The sequence below is a fragment of the Pleurodeles waltl genome, chromosome 3_1 (genome assembly GCF_031143425.1).
Source record: "Pleurodeles waltl isolate 20211129_DDA chromosome 3_1, aPleWal1.hap1.20221129, whole genome shotgun sequence".
NCBI classification, from domain to species: domain Eukaryota; kingdom Metazoa; phylum Chordata; class Amphibia; order Caudata; family Salamandridae; genus Pleurodeles; species Pleurodeles waltl.
In genome coordinates this window covers 461,964,884-461,986,811 of record NC_090440.1, presented here as the reverse complement: position 1 = coordinate 461,986,811, position 21,928 = coordinate 461,964,884, and the positions used below count along the sequence as shown (strand labels likewise).

The 21,928-nt window shown below is 47.7% G+C and overlaps 1 protein-coding gene across 1 annotated transcript in view; it reads left to right on the top strand.

Moving 5' to 3' along the window:
* AGBL1 (AGBL carboxypeptidase 1) overlaps positions 1-21,928 on the top strand; it is a 2,739,156-nt gene that overhangs the window by 1,244,325 nt on the left and 1,472,903 nt on the right. The window lies entirely within an intron of this gene.

The window sequence follows — 21,928 nt, the reverse complement described above, 5'->3', positions numbered from 1 at the left end:
GGGGTCACCTATCTATCCAGCTTTTAATTTTGCCCACCGACTGTGACCAGCACAGACTAAGCACTTAAGAAAAACTGCACTCTTTCTCTTTCGTGCATGAATGTGTGTCAGTTAATGAATCCCCTGAAGAAAGTGCAGCATGTAAACAAAGAGCAACAGTTCAAACTGCTGCCTCATGTTGCTATGGAGCACCCCAGAGCACTTGAGTGAGCCCCGAAGGTTGATCTCAGTCTAATGAGGGCTTCAGTGCACTCAGGACTCAGCACTCAAAAAGTGCAATGAGAGAGACCTTATCAGGATCACTCAGCCCAATTTGTCAATGACTTTGCCTGTGCGCCTACAATATGCTATTGGAGGGCCCTCTCCCATCTATGCTGCCTCCTAACTGTGTTCTAGGCAGGGGGCACTAACTGGACATCACCTTCTGAATGTGATACAGAGTGCTTTTTTAGGTTTCTCCTTCAGACAGATTAGCTACTGTTGGCAGGCCTATAATTTTCAGCACAGAATATTTACATAAAGAGCTGGCTATGGGTTAATTAATCCCTTGCTCTCGGCTGGATGGCTGTGTTGTGTGTGTCATATGCCTGCTGTACATTCGATGGCTTGTGTTTGTCTAGTCAAGGAACATTTTGGTCTCACAGACTTCTGAGGGGATGCATTGTGTCCTTCCATTGCTCACTAAATGAGACTTCCTTTCTTTTGTGTTTAGCACACCACAGCAGGATATGCGTTTTTTGCTGTTGTCCCTGCTTGTTCCTCAAGTCCCCTGCACACTTTGTAACTCCCCTTCCTTCCAATGTTTCTGATGACTCCCACCTCGCCCTTCCGATTTTTTTTTTTATAACAGAGGCCTTGCAGCTGCCATGTGCTACCGTGCTACCCGTTCTTTTTTTTGGCGCTGTTGTGCACGTTTTTTCGCTTTTTCTTACTTTTAATTTATTGTTCTAACATATAAGGTGGCAACGTTAGAACGGAAAATCAAAAATAAGAAATCGGTCATCCTGTATCTGGGTCGTGTGCTTGCATAGCTCAGGAACAGCAAAGGCGCATGCATCAAGAGTTCTACATATACATCATAACGTACAAGTACATAACTTGTGTGACGTGCATGCAGTGGCGGAAATCTTGGAGTGGTTTTTCTAATTTTATTCAAAGATTGCAGTCCAATCTTGTACGTGTGTTATGGAGCTTGCATTCAATTGTGCAAGGCAATCAAATACAACTTTGTCAAAGGCAGCTCTGTCACTTAAAGCTGAGAAATTACTTTGCCTTGGCCTTTGAAGGAAAAATGGCATAGCCACGTGGTCATAGCCATTTCATCACTTTCTTAAGTTAATACCTTTGTTCAAATCAGGGAATGCTCACTTTATATTTCACAGGCACAAAATGTGAGACCCATAGACTGAATATTGAAGAATGGGCCGCCGTATAAATGTATTCAGCCACTTATGGAACATATTTAGTTAGTACTTGAGCAGTTCTAGTGCCAGGATCCCAACGTGATGACACTTGGTGATTTTGCTTTTTTTCTGTTAATGCAGGGAAACTCGTAATATAATTGAACTGCTGCTTTCAATATTGCATTGGAAAAGAATAGCTTAACTTTTTTCATTTAAACCACAGAGTCAAACTGGTGAATCGCCAACGGGAGGAAACGTTTGAAATTGGTAAATCCGCTTGTGTTGCATACATTTCTCTGACAAAGAACCTTTTCTAAAGGAACATTACATTTCCCATCCCTCCCCTTCTTGTAACTGTCTCTTTCTTAGCCTTGCAGCTCTCCTGCAGCATGCATTCAACACGTCGTGCCTAAGAAATTGTCTATACGTAACATTTCTTTTTACAAAATTGGAATTCCCCAAGAAGGTGTACGAATTCGCAACTAGATTTTAGCCTAATTCACAAAACATTGTGGGAAAATTGTTATTTATACTCTTATTCCAGATGTGTGCCACCCACTATAGTGAAAGTGCAAACATGACTTGCCTGTTGGTGCAGTTCTAAAACTGCTAATTTCACTTGTCAAATTATTACCCCCTTTGAAAGGGGAAGAACCTTTTTTTTAAAATAGGTTTAAGCCACTCCTGAGTAGAACTCACTGACCACAAGGTAGGGTGCCTGAGACTTAAAAGTAGAACATGTAAAAGGTTAGTAGTAAACCTGTCCCTACAGTGAAAAGGCCCCAAGAGCTATTTTCAATACAGCAAGGTTAGCTACTCCATAGAAAAGTTTTGGGATGCAAGACTGCATATAATAATGTCATATCTGTCTAGAAAACAAATCCAGGTTTTATTCTTGTACTTATTAAAATATTTACCACAAGCTTCCATCACTAGTAAATTCAAATTTGTGGTAAACATTTTGGAAAAAGTGCTTTGATAAAGTTACCTTTTCCCTGCCTGAAGCCCCTGGAGAAACATTTACACGAGCTCCAACTGTCATTCAGGAGCTAACTAGCCCTTTTCATGAGGTATGAACTTGCTCCCAGAGCTGGGACATAGGCCTTTGTTGTGGGGAGGTGTTCTGTTTTTTGGCACAATAGAAATATGGCCTATGTTCAGGAACTTGATTAACTTCAAGAAGGGTTACCCTTTCAAAGGTGAATATTAACCCTAACCTGGGCAGGACCCTTTGTTTCCCCAGTCAGGTAGATAGTAATACCGGTAAGAAAGAGTTGCTCCCAGATCTGGATTACAGTGACCACAAAAGAGATGTTGCTCATTTTACTTGCCATACATCTGGGTTGGCACAGAGGCTCTGCTCAAGAGGAAATGGTTTCACTATCTTGGATTTAGGTAGAGAGGTACGCTTTGGAATTGTTTACTGCAGGGTATGAAGGAAGTGTTTCAAAAGTGGGTAGGATTACCCCTGGGAACTTTTTACTTATTGGGTAGAAAGGGACCAGGTGTCACCTCCACCCCGCAGGCTCGTTCAAGCATAAATGTGGCACCCCAAGGTGCCCTCTTCAGAACACTACCGGACTTGTAAAAGACAGAAGAAGGTCTGCACTAAAGTGTTGAGACTTGTGAGGAGACCTAAATGAGTTTATCTGCTCCACTTGTACCCAGGACAAATAGGTGAACTCCAAGGGCTGGTTAGCTTACCTCTTTTCAAACTATAGTAACACAATAGGCTGGAAGAAGCCCCTTTTCCTGAACATCCCAGCTGACCAGTTCGTACTGGACTGGCCTGGAACCTAATGGTGTCTTCTGCTAAAGTGAGTCTTTACTTCCAAGTGCTGTTCCTGATGTCCTGGGACCCTGGACTGTCAGACTGTATTCTTCCTAGAATCCTGAGAAACCTGGGGCTTATAAACATTTTAGCTCTAAAAAACCCTGAAGAACCGTGACAAACCTGCTAAGTCAATCTGAAGGTGCATTGCCACTGGACCGAAGATTCAAGTTGCTCCCACTCTGTGATTTTCTGCAGCACATCCATTTTAGCAGTATATCACAGAGAAGGTATCTAACCTTGTTAAGCCCTGTGCTGCTATAGCTTTGAGGCTTGCCCTGCTGGTTGAAACCGAGCTCCACAAATGTGACTAACTTTGAAGGTAGAAATCTCCATTGGGCAAAGGTGTCAAAAGGATCCGGACAGAAAGGGACCTTTCTTCGCCATCTATTTTTATTTTTTCCCACTCAGAGCTTTCCTGCTGAAAGTCTATGCCCATACTAGGACTGAGTCCAATGGCTATCTGGCCTGATGGCGGTAATCCGCACCAAAGCTTCCTGCGAAGCCCCGCTGAGGATGTTTGACTTCCATTCCATAGACTAATTCAAAAGGTAAAAATCCAAATGGGTTGCACCAGGTTTTCTGAATCCAATCCACATTTCATCATAATCAGCCTTAAACTATGCCAAGGTAACCATCAAGTACAAACAGATGACCGTGGTTGGTTTATACCTCTTTTTGATGCTATTTTCCTTCAAAATGTTAAAACTTCATATTCCCGGTTCCCCTTTTTGGATTCTTGTCATGTTGTGTCCTTTTCTTTATTAGATATATTTTTATTTTTATAAATTGAAATGGGATTTTTATTGGGTTTTGTTGGTGATATTTTAACTACTTTGTTACTTTTAAATGCTTTACATGTTTCCTTAGGTTAAGCCTTTCTGCTCACGTACCTTTTACAAAATATTTGCTACAAATCCAAATTTACCATCAGATTGGACTGGTATTAAATGTTTTAGCTATTTCCAAAGCAGAGATGATATTATTGATTGCAATATTGTATTCCAATGCTTTCCTATTGAACTGCTGACCCTGCTACAGTGAAAATAATGTTGAGGCCTTATCACTGTAAGGACATGTTAAACAATACATTTTTATGTGTCTTTCTTTTTAATACCAGGCACTCTGCCTAATGGGCATTTAAGGCTTGCTCAGGGGTGACTTAGTAATACTTAGAATGAGACTTTAGGCCTGTCAAAAGGGGCTAGTTTGACAAGTTGAATTTGCAGTTTAAAACTGCACAGACAGGCTACAGTTAAAGCCTGTAGTCCTATTTCACTCTGTTACATTAGAAGTGGCAGTATGTGTAATGCAGTCCACTAGTGACATTTAACATACAAGCTCTGGGTACACTTGGTAATACATGCTAGGGACTTCTAGGCACATTAAATAGCCAATTAGAAGGATACATGCACTGGGGCCTGATTAGCAACATTCCAGTGCACAGAGTCAAAGAACAGCAGCTTCAATACAAACAATTGGGATGACCTTGCAAAAATTTGTATTTTCCTACTGCAGGACAACAACTCAAGGGATAGAAGGGGAAAGAAATCCTTGCATATTGGTACAAACTAGGCAACCGCTTGTTTAATGCTTTCAATTAGACATTATGTAGAGTAAGATAACTTGGTTTCATGATCATTCTACCATCAAGAATATGTCCCTGAATAGAAACATCTCAATATTTCTGATGACCGCCTCACCTCAACATCTACTGACCACAGAACATTTAACATAAAACACTCAACAAGCAGAATGGCCAATACAAAGGCAAACACGATATCTTAGTAAACCACTAACACTTGTGTGAAAAAAAGAGCATCTCAAATTCACAGTTTGAAGCCCATGCTTTAATCATAATTACCTGAATATGACTGTGTAATTTGAATTAGAATTTAAAAAAATCACACGCTCTGTAACCTCAATCATAATCATGATGGTCTACAACATGTCTGAGAAATGTTAATAATGTTTTTAATTTGACATCATGGCTCTTACATAGGACACTCTTTATCTTGAAGACGGATGTCATGATTTGAAATGAAAATGTTGTTTTTCATCACCTACAAAATATACTCACAAGAAATCATCAATGAGCTTTATTACCTTGACCTCTGCTAGCTAATGGCTAGACCAATATAGTTTCTATAGAGGCCACAGGCTTAGTTATTTGTTCTTTTTGTTACAAAAACTAGACTGAAAACCTAGGATTACACCCCCAGCAAAAAAAGACAAGAGTAAAGAAACACGGGAAAGGGGAGTATGCAATACAGGCTACAATGCAAGAAGTGTTTCAGTAGAGCTTGGCACTTTCCTTACAAGCCAACCTAGAAGGCATCCTAACAGACAGAGCAGAGGTGGTAAGGACAACTTCATTGAGGTGGTGCCCTTTAAACACCTTAACACTAAAACCTTGAAAAGAATCACACCGTTTATTCACAGATGTATTAATCTAATTTAAATACCATGGCAAGACAATTGAAGAATTTCCAACTACCATCAGGCTAAACCAAGTGCCAGAGTTATGCCCATGAATAAAAACAAAACCCATTAAAAGGTTAAGGGGCCTACCATCACATCTGCATCCTAGTAACTCAAAAATGCACTTGTCAAATCTTCAGGGTATAAGGTAAATGATTTATTTCCAAGAGGCACATTGTTCTATGGTTTACACTTTACAGCTATGCAATAGTCTGATATATTTCTTTCATAACATAATCATCTTGGTGCAGCCAGTTATATGAATTCCAAACCTCTCTGTGAGATACCTGCAGTGTATTCGCCTGCCCCCTTCAAGGCAAAGAACCATAATGCTGAATACCACCATTCAAGTTTGAACCTGCCCACACATTTAATCCACAGATTCACACCAATCTCCAAGAAATCGTTTTTCCAAACTGATATCTGCAATGAAATGTAAGCCTATCCTTTCTTGTTAGGTCAAGGAGCACTTATCACCAGGTTAATCATGGGAAGTCTAGTGTCATCTCCTGCAGTTTCCCAAGCATGGCATTATTATTTAATTTTTAGATAAAAGCAGACTAAAGATTGGCTGTTCTTGACTATCTAAACGCCTATTCTAAGCCTCTTCTGCACAAGACAAGTCATAAAGCTGGTGATCACATCACAATGAGGTAGAAAAAATAGAGAAGAATGTGACGCTCAACGATTTCTACTCTGGGATGGACAAGAACCAGTCTAATAAATATGAAAGACACACCAATAAATGTGAAAGTTAGAGGCCATGCCTTAATGTGCATTGAGACACTGACAAATACATGCAGAAGTTAGGGGGCATTCTTTAATGTACATTCAGCTTGGATTCTCTGAGCCCTTTTACACCGTGTGACACAGCAGACAAACATAATGCTGACTGAACTCTGTAGAAATTTAAGAGATACTTCCTACATGGTTTGTTTCTTTTTTTTGTGAAACCACCCCTAACAAGCTCAACCAAGTCCCTTCCTGTGTAGAATTTCCAACATAAACTCTGACATGCCTCTAAAATTGCCCAGTTGTCAACTCTTAGCAACTATCCAGTCCTTCTGGCCTGTAGGCCTCAACATGAAAAATCAACACTAGTTCATTATAATCCTATTGCCTTACCATTCAACTTCCTCATCAGGCTTTAAATAAAACTAATTAAAAGACCTACTACTCTTAAGAAGTAACAGTGTCCAAAAAGCATGAATAAATGTGTTTTCTGTGCTCTTCAGTTACAGCCATCCAACACCTGGAAGGTAGGCCACTTGTCAAGGTTCAGGAGCATCTTCCAATGAAACACTGCCAGTACATACCTGTTCAATCAAAACACAACATATCTCCTTTTCTAAAAATTAAAAAAATAAATCTCTCAGACAACGTCTTAGAGGGGTACATTTTATCAATACAAGTAGACAAAAGAAACACTGGCATTTACTGTAATTGTTATTATGAGCAAGACAAATTCAAATCAATCAAGTTAGCTCACAAGAGAAATGCTACAATATTACCAATCATGTACAAATATATTCATTAAATATATAAGGTCTTCTCTTAATATGCCCTCCAGCGTACTCTTTAATGTCTTTGAGCATCACAGTCCCTTCAGTACATACTAACACACTAGAATTTTTCTCCAACCAGACACGATGCTCCAAATCAGTAAATTCCGTCACTTTTCTTTATGTCCATTTCCTTCCATCTTGAAACCATAATGGGCTCCCCTTGACTTCCTTTTTTTTTAACCCCGCACTTGAAATAACTTTTTCTTCCATTCTAATGCAAATATACTCTCACCAACTCATCATTTTTTACCACACACTGTTTTTTCCTCAATTTGTCGTTATGTCTACCCACATACTTCTTTCGATACATTGCTACTTTTTCCTTCAATTCTACTCTTTGCCTCTCAGAATGACATAACCTATTCATCCATGCAGTTATTACCTTCGTGCATGCTACTGTGACTACAAGCAAAAAGAGAAGAGTTTCACCTGTGGCAGAATGTGGCATATTTCCATAGATCCACAACATGTTCATGACCTCCTGATTACAATGGAGTCCACCCTTGTTAGAAATGTGGTCTCTTGTTGGCAGAGATATTCACCTTTGTCAAAATAGGGACCACAATCCTAGTCACACACAATCCAAATTATCCTGTGCCCACCCTCTGGTAGCTTTGCACTGAGCAGTCAGGCTTAATTTAGAAGGCAATGTGTAAAGTATTTGTGCAATACATCATACAGTAACACAGTGCAAACACCACAAAAATACACTACACAGGTTTAGAAAAATATCAGACATTTATCTGGTTAAATTAAGGTAAAAAAACGATAAGGATTAATTAAGCACAAGTTGAAATATCACTTTTGCAGAATTAAGAAGAGTCTTAAGTCTTACAAATCAACAGTTGTCTCTTGTTTGCGCAAAAAATCTTGTTTGTGTCAAAATTACCATGCATGTAGACTGCAGAGGAGGAGTAACGTGGAAAACTAAGGTATGTGTCTATTTTTCCAAAGCCACACAGATGATGCGTCATTTCTTTCCATGCTAAAAGTGGCTTTGCATCGATTTCCAGTGCGCAGTCTTGGGTCCTCACTGCGATGGGGGGATCTTTTGACACACCGGGATGATGCGTGGAGATCCAGGGCATGTGGGATGAAGTCATGGGCATTGCGTTGATTTGGTAGGTAATGCGTTGAATTTTCTGTTGGATGGCAGGCGCTGTATTGATTCTCTACTCAGGAAGTTGGGCTGCGTTGTTCCGGCTCAGCTGTATGTCATTTCAGTAGGGCTGTGCGTCGAAGTTCAGGTCGCAGCGCAGGCGCTGCTTTGATCTTTGCTCTGCAAGTTGGGCTGCATCATTCCAGTTCGGCTGTACGACGATTTTTGCGTTGCAAGGCAGGCTGTGCATCATTTCTGGCAGGCTGTACATTGATTTTTGGCACACAAGGAATTTCCTTGAAGAGGTGAAGTCTTTTTGGCCCTGAGACTTCAGGAGGCAAGCTAAATCCAAACCCTTGGAGAGCACTTCTCAGCAAATTTAATGGGCAATAAGGCAACAGCAAGGCAGCAGACATTCACAGCAAAGCAGTCCAGATGAGTCCTTTGGGCAGCCAGGAAGTTCCTCTAACAGGTCGCAGGTTCAGGGCCAGAAGTGTCTGCTTTGGTGGGGTAAGTGACCTAGTATATACCCAAAAGTGGCTTTGAAGTGGTGGGAGACTTCAAAGAGTGGTTTTGAAGTGCACAAGATCCCCTTTCAGTACAGGTATGTCTACCAGGGTCCCAGTAGGAGGTTTGGCAGTCCATTGTGTGAGGGCAGGCCACTAGCCTTTGAAATGTAACTGTCAGGCCCTCCATCCTCCCATCCCAGGAAGACCCATTCAGTATGCAGATGAGTGCAGGTGTCACTGAGTATCCTGTGTTTGTGGTTGTCTGGGTGAAATTCACAAGGGAGCAGTCAGCCATCCCAGCTCAGACGTGGATTGGAGACTGGCTGTAAGGCACAGATTGATTCTAAGTGCAGAGAAATGCTCACTTTCTAAAAGTGGCATTTCTAAAATAGTAATATAAAATCCAACCTCACCAATAAGCAGGATTTTGCATTACTGTTCTTGCCATACTAAATATGACCTGGTTACCCCTTTCCGATTGGAATCTACCCCTCAAACAGTATACGAGGGTAGCCCTAATTCTTATCCTATGAAAGCAGCAGGCCTCACAGTAGTGGAAAACCGATTTGGGAGTTTTTCACTACCAAGACATATAAACCACACATGTACGTGTCTTGCCGTTAACTACATTGCATCTTGCCATATGGGTTACTTAGGGCCTCCCTTAGGAGTGACTTATGTGTAGAGAAAGTGGAGTTTAGGGCTTGGCAAGTACTTTAAAATACCAAGTCAAAGTCATAGTGAAACCGCCCACACAGGCCTCACAATGGCAGGCTTGAGATATGGTTAAGGGGGTACTTATGTGCGTGGCACAACCAGTGCTTCAGGCCCACTAGTAGCATTCAATCTACAGGCCCTGGGCACATGTAGTGTACTTTACTAGGGACTTACAAGTCAATCAAATATTCCAATTGGGTATGAACCAATGTTACCATGTTTAAGGGAGAGAGCATATGCACTTTAGCACTAGTTAGCAGTGGTAAAGTGTGCAGAGTCCTAAAACCAGCAAAAACAAGGAGGGAGGCAGGCAAAAAGTTGGGGGATGACCACCCTAAGGCTGTCGGGTCTAACAACCTGCTACTGCCAACTATACACATTTCTTCAAAACCCAATTAAAGCGTTCAACTAGATTATTCTCTATAGTATGATTAACTTTAGTACTGCAATGTTTTATACTCAGTTTTTTCAAGAACTGCTGGAATTCCTCTGCCACAGATTATGGAAAATTGTCAGACAGAGTACATTCTGGGCACTCTTCCCTTCTAAAGATTTCTTTGAAAAACATTGTTAGCTGCTTTAATCTCCTTCATGGGGCTACTTCCGGCCACTTAAATCAGTCGTCTGACAACACCACAGCATATTTCCCTTTGAAGTCTCTATAACTGTATGGACCACATATTTCCATTACCATCTTTTGTCATACTTTCTTGGGAAACTCTATTGATTCAATGGAGGTCCCATTGACTGCATGAGATTTGTCACTGCATGTACAAGCAATGCAATAATCCACATATCTCTAAAATTCTTTGTCTATACTGAGCCAATATAAATCTGAGTGCCCTCTTCTATGCCAAAACTCTGCCTGTCTCTTGTGCAACAACTCCAATAACCTGGGTCGATCCTTAGTAGGCACCGCCAATCTTTCACACCTACTGACAATCCCTTCCAAAACAGATTACCACTTTTTCATCGCATATTACCGGTCTATCAAAATTACTTTTCTGAGATAAGCATGGTATAAGTGGCTGCAAGATCTCATCCATTACCAGCTCTTGTCTCCATTACCCTTCAGAACTGGCACCCTTACATGATTCCCCCACTTCAGCCACTACCCATTCACCATCATCTGCATGCCCATCATCTAGTATAGGTAGACATGATAAACAATCTGCGTTCACATTTTCGGTGCCTGAAACATACATAGGTGGTCATTACAACCCTGGCGGTCAGTGTTAAAGCGGCGGTAAGACCGCCAACAGGCCGGCGGTAAAAAAAATAGAATTACGACCATGGCGGAAACCACCAACAAAGACAGCCACTTTAACACTCCGACTGCCACGGCGGTACAAACAAATAGCGTGGCGGTCACCGCCAACAGATAGGTGGAAGACAATGTACCGCCCACCCTATCACAACCTACCAATCCACCACCTTTTCCGGGGCGGATTCACTGCGAACAAAAACACGGCGGAAACTGGACTTCGAGGGGAAAACGCCCCCCTTACACACCTCACGAGGAACCAGGACGCCATGGAACCAGAGCTTCACATTTTTCCAGCCTTTATCTTCTTGCTCCTCTACCAGGAGCACGAACGCCGGCGGGGAAGACCACGGTGAGTACTGCACCTACGACACAGGGGAGGGGGGAGGGAAAAAACAGGGGCACACACACGCAACACCCCCACCCCCACCCTCACCCAAGACAACACACACATTAATACAGCATGATACATTACAGTTACACCCCCCAAACCCCTGGAAGAATGCAAAGACAAAAGGAAATGAGTGTAACCATTGTAATCTATTAAAATCCAGTACGCAAAAATATATATACACTATAAACAAATATATAGACCAAGAATAGAAGTCTAGGTATTGCTCCATTTAAGTCCGTGGAACACTGTGCCCACACTGCAATGGTCGAGGCCCACACAAGGTACCCGAACATGACGGAGAGAACACTGCAGGGGCATCAGATAGAAATAAAACAGGCACCTCAGGGGGAAGGGAAAGGGGGGGCACCTCAGCCGGTTGAGTGCACAATGCCAAATCCACGAGGGGGCCACATGCCCACTGTTCAATCCTGGGGAGTGCAAAGCCACAGTCTCACACGTCTCTACAGTGGGGGGGTTGTCCACTGTACAATCCTGGGGAGTGCAAAGCCACAGTCTCTCAAGTCTCTACAGTGGGTGGGTTGCCCACTGTTCAATCCTGGGGAGTGCAAAGCCACAGTCTCTCAAGTCTCTACAGTGGGTGGGTTGCCCACTGTTCAATCCTGGGGAGTGCAAAGCCACAGTCTCTCAAGTCTCTACAGTGGGTGGTTTGCCCACTGTTCAATCCTGGGGAGTGCTAAGCCACAGTCTCTCAAGTCTCTACAGTGGGTGGTTTGCCCACTGTTCAATCCTGGGGAGTGCAAAGCCACAGTCTCTCAAGTCTCTACAGTGGGTGGTTTGCCCACTGTTCAATCCTGGGGAGTGCAAAGCCACAGTCTCTCAAGTCTGTACAGTGGGTGGTTTGCCCACTGTTCAATCCTGGGAGTGCAAAGCCACAGTCTCTCAAGTGGATAACAGACTCTACTGGTTCTGAAGGGGGCTTTGTGCCCAGAGTGCTTCATCCTGCCGAGGACTGAGGTAGTGGATGTGAATCTCCACTGGTTCTGGAGGGGACTTTGTGCCCAGAGTGCTTCATCCTGCCAAGGACTGAGGTAGTGAATGTGAATCTCCACTGGTTCTGGAGGAGGCTTTGTGCCCAGAGTGCTTCATCCTGCCAAGGACTGAGGTAGTGGATGCCTTACTCCACTGATTCTGGAGGGGGCTTTGTGCCCAGAGTGCTTCATCGTGCCAAGGACTGAGGTTGTGGATGTGAATCTCCACTGGTTCTGGAGGGGGCTTTGTGCCCAGAGTGCTTCATCCTGCCAAGGACTGAGGTAGTGGATGTGAATCTCCACTGGTTCTGGGGGGGGCTTTGTGCCCAGAGTGCTTCATCCTGCTCGTGACGGACTCAGTAGCGTCAGTGCTCTTGGTGCTCCTGGGCCAGCAGTGCTTGTGGCGGCGGTGTCCTTGGCAGCGGTGCTTGTGGCGGCGGTGTCCTTGGCAGCGGTGCTTGTGGCGGCGGTGTCCTGTTCAGCGGTGCTTGTTGCGGCGGTGTCCTTGGCAGCGACTCAGCTGCTGGCGGTCCTGTCTGGGCCTGCGGGGCTAGTGGTCCTGTCTGGGCCTGCAGGGCTGGTGCTAGCAGTCCTGTCTGGGCAGTGGGCTGGTGCTGGCGGTCGCCTCCTGGGCAGCGGGGCTGATGGCGGTCCTGTCTGGGCCAGCGGGGCTGGTGCTGGCGCTGGCGGTCCTGTCTCGGCCAGCGGGGCTGTTGCTGGCGGTCCTGTCTGGGCCAGCGGGGCTGGGGCTGGCAGTCGCCTCCTGGGCAGCGGGACTGATGCCGGTCGCCTCCCGGGCAGCGGGGCTGATGGCGGTTGCCTCCTGGGCAGCGGGGCTGGTGCTGGCGGTCGCCTCCTGGGCAGCGGGGCTAATGGCGGTCGCCTCCTGGGCAGCGGGGCTAATGGCGGTCGCCTCCTGGGCAGCGGGGCTGATGGCGGTCTTCTCCGCCGTGCTGATCTTCCCAGACTTGCCGGGTTTCTTGTGCCCCTTCCTCACCTTGGAAGGTGTCGCAGCTGAATCCACACTCCCACCTGTACCCCTGGGAGCGGCTTTAGTGGCTGGTGTCTTCCCCCCTCTCCCACCGGGCACTGGCCAACTTTTGATGCTTGACAGGTGGGGGACTGCCCGTGCTGTGGCTCCTTGCCACACTGCCTGGTGCACTCCAGAATCTGGTGACTACTGGCACCACTGATCCCGCCGATTGAGGTGCTAGGTTGGGACCTGGAGAGTCGGGCCCTAGGAGACTGACAGGGTGGGGGAGGTGAGGGAAAGAGGTCAAGGGTGGACAGGAAAAGTTTCTTAGGAACACTGGGACGGGTAGCTGGAGGGGGTTTGGGAGTGGAGGAAGAGGTTTTGGTTGTAGGAGGTGTACGTTTGGTGACTTTGGGTGAAGGTGCATGTGCTGGAGGCTGTCGTGAGGTGGATGGCTGCTGGGTGGGTGTGTGCCTGCGTTTGTGTACCTTGGGAGGTGGCGTCACAGACACACTGGGAAAGGACACAGTGGATTTGTGAATGGTAGTGGGGTTGGTGACTGCACGTGAGCGGGGTGTGGTGGTGGGTGTGCTGGTGATAAAAGTAGTGGCTGTAGATGTAGTGCATGCAGGTGTGAGTGGAGACTGGGAGGGAGGAGGGAGACGAGGAGGAGGGGGACACAGTGGAGGCAGTGGATGTTGCTATGTCTGCATGTGTGTGATGTTTGTGTCAGTGCCTGTGGGATGTGTGGTGCTTATGTTTGCCTGAGCTTCCTTTGTGTGTTGAGGTGTGTGCATGCTGGTCTGATGGTGTGCTTGGGGTGGCTGAGGTACAGGGTTGTGGGTCTGGGTGGAGGAAGTTGGAATGGGGAGGCTAGAGACAGGGACAATGGCTGCCATCAGTGCTGAGGCCAGAGTCTGAAAAGCTCGCTGAAGGGCTGCCTGACCAGAATGAATGCCCTCCAGGAATGCATTTGTTTGTTGCAACTTCCTCTCCACACCCTGGATGGCATTCAAAATGGTAGACTGCCCAACAGTGAGTGACCTGAGGAGGTCAATGGCCTCCTCACTGAGGGCAGCAGGTGTGACTGGGGCAGGGCCTGAGGTGCCTGGGGCGAAGGTGATGCCCACCCTCCTGGGTGAGCGGGCACGAGGCGAACGCTGAGGGGCTGCTGGGAGGGCGGTGCTGGTAGGGGAGGTGGCGGCTGTACCTGTAGAAGTGGTGCGCACAGATGGTGCTGCCACCACAGGGGAGCTCCCATCGGCGGACGAGTCCGTGTCGCTGGTTGGTGATCCGGTGGCCGACGTGAAGCTCCCCTCGCCCTCCGTCCCACTGGTGCATTCAGAGTCCGTGGTGTGGCCCTCCCTAGCTATGTGGGATGCAGCTCCCTCGTGGTCCGGTGCCACTGTACCTCCGCCTGTTGATGCTGATGTACAAAAGGACAGGGAGAGCAGGAAAAGGGGGGGAGACAGAAGAACGAGAGTTTTAGTGCATGGTATTCCTCTACCGTTGGCGGACAAGACAGACGCAGCAGCCCCCTGCATTACGCCGTGCACGCAATTTTTGGGTTATGGCCTACATGGCAATGGTGGACATCTGCGCACATGTATGCCATAGGGGCAAACATACCTCGACTTGGCACTCTGCTGAGGTGGGGTTGAGTGCCACATGGCCTACATAACGGAGGGGCCTTGCCTACCTAACTCGCCCTGGCCTAGGGACACCCACAGCCCACCTCCCCCACCCAGACACCTCCACTGCACGCAAAGTCCACAGAATGAGGTTGTACTCACCCCCTTGTGTCTGCTGTGATGTCCTCAAGCACCCATCCAACTCCGGGTAGGCCACCGCCAGGATCCGGAACATCAGGGGGGTCATGTTGCGACGGGCACCCATCCCACGTTGGGAGGGCATCCCCAGCTGAGCCTCCGCCGTCTTCTTGCTTCAGCGGCGAATGTCCTCCCATCTCTTCCGGTAGTGGGTGCCCCGTCTGTGGTGGGCCCCCAGGGTCCGGACCTCCTTGGCGATGGCACGCCAGATGTCCCTCTTCTGGTGGGCGCTGACCTACAAGACATGCAGAAGGGAAGAGGAACAGTCATTACCAACTGCACCGTCGTTGTGAGTGGCCCCCTCCCTACTCTGGCCATGTGGCCCATTCATTCACATGCATTAATGTTCAATCAACTCTGCCCACTTCCCTCTTCCACCCAGCCCTCTCCACCCAGGCCTAGCCCATACAACGTGCTCCCTGTGTTCTAACCTGTTGGTCTGGAGGACCGTAGAGTAGCGTGTACTGGGGGAGGACCCCATCCACAAGTTTCTCCAACTCCTGTGCAGTGAAGGCAGGGGCCCTTTCCCCAGACGCAGCAGCCATCGTCGCTTCCAGACCAAGGTCACAGCAGCACTAGCAGTGTAGGTCCTCTCCTGTCGAAGGTCAGGTATCTAGTGATTGAACAGTTAGAAAATGGCGGTGACGTCCGCGGCGGTGCGCATCATCACCGCCGGCGCACCTCTTCATTGGCTCGTGGGACCCATAGGGTCCACTGTTAACCAATACAGCATTGCGCTGCGGTCTACGACCGCCTACCGCGACGGTGTGCAACGCCAGCGCAGTTACCCCACAATCCCATTGTCCCAGTTTAGAGTTCAGGCAGCCGCCATTTCAGGGGCCCACATGGCTTCATTTACTACTGCGTCACACATAGCTAGGCCTACACTCAACACACATACAGGAAGGGTTTCGTGAGTGGTGTAGTCTTGTGTGTAACTGTGGGTACATACCTGGAGGAATAGTGACCTGTTCTTCACTGTTGTCCTTCGTAGGCACCGTCAGCTGGGACATATGAGAAGATGGCGGAATCCTCCGGCGTACCGACCGCTGGTGGACCTGTTGACAATGGAAGAAAGACATATCATCGTCACCTACCGGTTTGACCGTGCCACTATCCAGGAACTATGTACCCAGTTGGAGCCAGACATGATGTCACCGATCCGCCATCCGACTGGAATCCCTGCTGACGTGCAGGTGCTGTCAGTGCTCCATTTCCTTGCAAGTGGGTTTTTTCAGACAACAGTGGCCATGTCATCAGGGATATCCCAGCCTATGTTTTCCAACGTGCTGTCCAGAGTGTTGTCTGCCCTGCTGAAACACGTAAGGAGCTACATCATTTTCCCTCAGGTGGAGGATTTGCCTACAGTGAAGGGTGACTTCTATGCCCTTGGACATATCCCCAACGTCATAGGTGCCATTGATGGGACCCATGTAGCTTTGGTCCCCCCCCGCAGGAGTGAACAGGTGTACAGGAACAGGAAGAGTTATCATTCCATGAATGTCCAGATGGTCTGTTTGGCAGACCAGTACATCTCGCAGGTAAATGCTATGTTCTCTGGCTCAGTGCATGACGCCTACATCCTGCAGAATAGTAGCATCCCTGATATGATGGGTCAACTCCAGAGGCACCGGGTATGGCTATTGGGGGACTCTGGTTACCCCAACCTGTCCTGGCTATTGACCCCAGTGAAGAATCCCAGGACCAGGGCAGAGGAACGGTACAATGATGCCCATGGGCGGACTAGGAGGGTGATCGAACGCACCTTTGGCCTCCTGAAGGCCAGGTTCAGGTGCCTCCATATGACAGGTGGATCCCTATTCTACTCACCGAAGAAGGTGTGCCACATCATCATCGCCTGCTCCATGCTCCATAATTTGGCTTTGCGACGCCAGGTGCCTTTTCTGCAGGAGGATGATCCAGATGACGGTGTTGTAGCAGCTGTGGAGTCTGTGGAGCCTGTGGACAGTGATGAGGATGAAGCTGAGGAAGAAGAAAACGACAAAAGGGAGTCAGTCATACAGCAATATTTCCAGTGACACACAGGTGAGAACATTTTCAGATTTTACATTACATTCACTGTCACAAGTCTACCTCTATCCTGTTTGTCTATTTCAATCACAATTTGTTAACTGAGTTGTACCCTTCCATTACAGTTTCACAGGTGTGGTAACCTACGTGTCAACTGCTTGCATCCTTCAAGGGCTTGTGATTTGTGACATAGGTATGTTAGCCTTACAATGGTACAGCCATTATGACACTGTCATTGATAATACAAAGTACGAAATCATAGACTGACTCCAGATTGTTTTGTGTTTCAAGGGTGTTTATTTAAGTGCAAATTATTGGAGGGGGTGGTAAAATGGAGAGGGGGGATGGTGGAGGAATGTCCATGGCAGAGTCGAGTCTATTAGTCTCACAGGTGCACTGCCCATCTGGGCATAGGAAGTGGAGCTGGGGCAGTTCGAATATGGACAGGGTAACAGAGTGGGACAGTGGGAGGACAATCAGGGTGGTCTCATTTCCTGGCGGGGGTCTTGCCATCTTGCTCTGTCCTGTTCCTGGATCTCAGGGACCGCTTGGGGGTGGTTGTCCGTCTGCAGGGGGTGGGGTGCTGGTGTGTTGGTCCTGTGGCGGGGCGTCCTGTCCACTAGCGCCGGCGGAGGTGGTGGGCAGTTCATCGTCCTGGCTGGTGTCAGGGGCCCCTTGGACTGCCACGGTGTCCCTTAAGGTCTTCTGTATGTCCTTCAGCACCCCTACGATGGTGCCCAGGGCGGAGCTGATGGTTCTGAGCTCCTCCCTGAACCCCAAATACTGCTCCTCCTGCAGCCGCAGGGTCTCCTGCAACTTGTCCAGGACCGTTGCCATCGTCTCCTGTGAGTGGTGGTACGCTCCCATGATGGAGGAGAGGGCCTCGTGGAGAGTTGGTTCCCTTGGCCTGTCCTCCCCTGTTGCACAGCAGCCCTCCCAGTTCCCCTGTGTTCCTGTGCCTCCGTCCCCTGGACCGTGTGCCCGCTACCACTGCCCCCAGGTCCCTTTTGTTGTTGGGAGGGTGGGTTACCCTGGGTGCCCTGTAGTGGTGGACACACCGCTGATTGACCTGTCCTGGGTAGGGAGGTTTGGGCCCGCTGGGTGGGTGCTGTGCTGGTGTTACCAGAGGGTGGAAGGTCGGTGTTGGGCTGTGCCTGTGCAAGGGGAACCGACTGTCCCGAGGCCCACGATGGTCCGGGCTGGTCATCAAGATCCAGTAGGGCAGAGCTGCTCTCGTCACTGTGGGCCTCTTCTGGGGGTGGAGTGGTGTTGTCTGGACCCTCTGGTGTGGTGACGGTCCTTCGTGTTCCTGCAGGGGCATAAGATCATGATTATTGCATGTGTGTGTGTAATGGTGTGCAATGGGTGGCTGTGCGTGAACCCCAGTGCAAGCATTCCTGTGTGGGGGCTTGTGTGATGATGGTTGGGGGGTGTTCTGGGTATGTGCAGTGAGCATGTTTTGGTGAGGGGGGACCATGCTTAGTTTTGTCATGCAGGGCTTGGTGTTGGGATGTGTGGTTTGTGTTATGGGTACAATAGTGATGAGTTGTAGTGATAGGGGAGGGTGTGAGGGTGGGGGTGTGTAATAGCATGCAGGTAGGGTGGGGGATCTGATAGTTGAGATTTGACTTACCAGTGTCCCATCCTCCACAGACTCCTCAGAGGCCCTCAGGATGCAGGATGGTCAAGACTTGCTCCTCCCATGTTGTTCGTTGTGGGGGAGGAGGTGGGGGTCCGCCGCCAGTCCGCTGTACCGCAATGTTGTGCCTGGAGACCGTGGAACGCACCTTCCCCCATAGGTCGTTCCACCTCTTCCTGATGTCCTCCCGATTTCTTGGGTGCTGTCCCACAGCGTTGACCCTGTCAACTATTCTGCGCCATAACTCCATCTTCCTGGCTATTGATGTGTGCTATACCTGTGACCAAATAGCTGTGGCTCTTCCCGTACGATTTCCTCCACCATGACCCTGAGCTCCTCCTCGGAGAAACGGGGGTGTCTTTGGCGTGCCATGGGGTGGTGTGTGTGATGTGTGGGGTGGTGTATGTGTTGATGAGTGTGGTGAGTGTAGTGGTGTGTGGTGTTTTGTGCGTGGAAGTTGTGTGGGTGATGGTGTTGTGTGCCTCTGTGTGATGGGGTTGTCAATTGCTGTGCTGTCTCTCTGGCCTTCTTTCAGAATTTGTGGTCGTAGGGGTTTGTGGGTGATGTGGGTGTGTGTTTTATATAGTGTTGGGTGTGTGGGAGTGTTGTTTGTATGTGTATCAGGTGTGTGTATTTGGAATTGTCCAATGTGGTGGGGTTTTGTAGATGTGTGTGTATTTTGAGCGCGGCGGTGTGTACCGCCAATGGAATACTGGGGTTGAAAGACCGCCGCGTGGATTCGTGGGTCGTAATAGCATGGGCGTGTTTCTGTTGGCGTGGAGGTGGAGGATTTGTTTCCGCCAGTTTATCACTGACCTTTGGTGTGGCGGTGTTGCGTGGGTGTCTGAATTTCGGCAGATTCCGAGATGTGTGTCATAATAGCTGTGGTGGTCTACCGCGGCCGCGGCGGTGTATTGGCGGTCTTCTGCACGGCGGTAAGCGCCTTTTACCGCCAATGTTGTAATGACCCCCTCTGTGTGCAGTTTAACCTACCTGCTGAAATCTTCTTTTTAATACATATGAGTCGCCCCTAAGCTAGGCCCTAAAAAGCCCAGAGGGTAGAGTGCAGTATATTTAAGAGGTTGAACATGTACGTTTCACTTTCCATGACCTGGTAGTGAAAAACTCTTGAATTTGTTTTTGTTACTGCAAGGCCTGTCTCTGCCTTAGGATAACAGTGTGTTACCTTATTACATTTAAGAAGCAGTAATGTTCTATTGGGAGGAGGTAGACAGTTGAGCTTGGTGTCTAAAGAATTGCCTTTTAAATGGTAAAATCTGGTTTTAAATCACAATTCTGAAAATGACACTTTAAAAAAGTTGGCATTTGTTTGCCCTAGAAGTTTGGGCCAGGGCAGGTAGTAAGGGGGCCTGCCACCTCAGGGGGGTGGACACCTCCAGAACCTTCTCCTACTTCAAGGTGGACTCCAGGTAACAATAATGGACCCTCAGACCCAACGGTTCAACACACAATTGGACCTGTGGAAGACTCAGAAGAACTCCTGTGCTAATTTCATGCCAGAAGGACTGCCACTGTGCTGTCCTCCTGCTTGATTGAGAAGAACTGGACCTGCATCTTGAACCCAAAACCACTAGATTATTTCCAAGGACTAGTTGGGTGGTCTCCTGATGAGAGCTTTAAGGACAGAACGGGCTCCACCAACCTTAAATTCAGCACATGGCCTCAGCCAGCCATGAGTTGTACCCACCCAAGTGGTGCCAACCCTGATCTGAAATCTTGGAAGTGGGCATGAAGGTGCTCTGTTGACCCAGCTGTGGTACCAGCAGAACCAGCACAGCGCTACACATTGCCTAGCAATTCTCAACATCGGAACTGCTGCACAATGAATCCCTAGTTCAGGTCTTTACATTACAGCCCCGCAGCTCATCCGAACCACTGCTTCATGATGCATCCTCAATGCAGTCCTTTGCATCGCAGGCCTCTCATTGACTGTGTTCATGATGATGATGTAGGACTCTGCATTACTTGCCCTGCAACCTCTCTGCTACCAGCAGGTGTGCAATACATCTTCTTGCCTCACAGCGTCCCAGAATTGCAACTGCGCAACACATCTCCTCACCAGAACCTCACATCGACTCTGTTGCAGGATACATTCTGGATATAGGGCTCCGCTCCACTCCTCACCCAGGATTTAAGGTACTTTATTTAGCGGGCATAACCATGCCCCAGATGACCACAGTGGCACTCTGTTTTTTGGAGCTATTTTCATTTAAACATTTAAAATTGCATATCTGCAGTTCTACTGATTACAGTTTGTAAACTTGGTAGCAAATATATTATCAAATTTTACACAATTTTTTCTACATTGGTGTAGGATGTTTCTTGTGTTGTGTTTCACTTTATTATGATGTGAAGTACTTTACACATTGCCTGTTAGTTAAACCTGACCTCTCTGTGTCAAGCTAACAGAGGATTGAGGGGGTCATTCCAACCCTGGCGGTCGGTGTTAAAGCGGCGGCCAACCCGCCAACAGGCAGGCGGTAAAAAAAATGGAATTCTGACCCTGGCGGGAACCACCAACACAGGACACCACTTTAACACTCCGACCGCCACGGCGGGACAAACAAACAGCGCGGCGGTCACCGCCAACAGACAGGCGGCAGACAATGTACCGCTCACCCTATCACGACCTACCAATCCGCCACCTTTTCCGGTGCGGTAGCCCCGCCGATAAAAACACGGCGGAAACAGACCACGGACAGGAAAACGCTCACCTCTATACACTCCACGAGGAATCTGGACAGCATGGAACCCGAATTAAACATCCTACCAGCAATTGTCTACCTGCTCCTCTACCAGGAGCACGAACGCCGCCGCAGGAGACAACGGTGAGTACTGCACCTACGACACAGGGGAGGGGGGAGGAGAAAAGATTACGGGCACACACATACGCGACACCCCACCACCCCCCAAATCCCCACACACCAATGCAGAGCAACAAGTCAGAGTTACACCCCCCAAACCCTCCGGAATAATTCAAAGACAAAATAAAATGATCATTAAAATAGAAGTATATTAAAGCATATTTGAACTTAAGTGAAATATGAAATTTATAAAAAAAAAAAATCACAACATGAACAATGTATACATAGTCCAAAAGTCCGGCACATATTGGCTACATGCCATTGTTCGTGGGCCAATGTGCATAAACACATGGGCAAAGCCCACACACGAGACCCGATT